Source organism: Mastomys coucha, unplaced genomic scaffold (genome assembly GCF_008632895.1).
Source record: "Mastomys coucha isolate ucsf_1 unplaced genomic scaffold, UCSF_Mcou_1 pScaffold14, whole genome shotgun sequence".
NCBI classification, from domain to species: Eukaryota; Metazoa; Chordata; class Mammalia; order Rodentia; family Muridae; genus Mastomys; species Mastomys coucha.
In genome coordinates, this window is record NW_022196896.1 from 49715898 (window position 1) to 49716927 (window position 1030).

Below are 1030 nucleotides of genomic sequence, written 5' to 3' on the forward strand. Positions count from 1 at the left end.
TGTCTATCACATTGGGCATAGCTTGAACATATATGACCTCAACACCCTCCTCCAGAGCGACACACTTCCTCCAACAAGGTCACACCTCCTAATAGTGCCACGCCCTATGGGCCAAGCATTCAAACACATGAATCTATGGGGGCCATTCCCATTCAAACCACCACAAAAGGTAATCATAAATTACATGTAGACACCAGGGGACAAATTGAATGGTAAATGGTGTACCTGGTAAAAAATACAGACAGTGTTCAGGAGGACCAACTAGCAGCACCTTGAGGCCATCACTGAGCATCACTCTAACCTCTTTGCCACCTACTGACACACATGTAACACAGCAGCCAAACCTGCAGTGCCTCTTGGGGCAGGACCCCTCTTTTATTGTTACATTTTATTTACTCATTCTCACTGTATATGAATGTGTACACACATGGAGGTCAGAGGTCAACTTGCAGTAAAAGGAAAATTAAGTTTGAGGCCTGTGCTGGCTAATAAGAAAATTACAAGCCTGAGAAAAACACAGTGGATCAGGCCCGAGCATGTCCAAATAGGCCTGAACAAAAGCAAGCAAGCTGTTAGACATCCCAGGAACTAGCAGGCCAAGAAGAGATAAACCATAAAAATAAGAGAAAACATGCAAGGACATATCTGGGCAGACGACCCAACTGAGTAATGGGCCATCTAGTTCTCTTAGATATGGTTTGAGGTCAGCCAAATGCTCTGTTGACTCAGATTAGCACCAACCTTAAGAATTCCTGCTCTGATCTGCACGTACTATAGTTGATATTTGAACTAGCCAATCGTGTATAGTTACACCGAGTCCCCTGTTCCCCCAGACCTTTTTCCTATATAAACCCCTAACCCTTGAGCCTCAGGGCGATTCCTCTGTTTCTTGCATGAGATATGAGTCGACCCGGAGCTCTGATATTAAACTGCCTTGTGTGTTTGCATCAAGATGGTCTCTCGTGTTTCTGTGGGTGCACGTTTTCCCGAAACTCTAGCGGGGCTCTCCCTACAGGGGGTCTTTCAGCAG

General features: G+C 45.5%; 1 pseudogene; it reads right to left on the bottom strand.

The window, feature by feature from the left end:
- Positions 1-269: 269 nt before the first annotated feature.
- On the bottom strand, positions 270-366 carry LOC116089655 (annotated as a pseudogene).
- Between the last annotated feature and the right edge of the window lie 664 nt (positions 367-1030).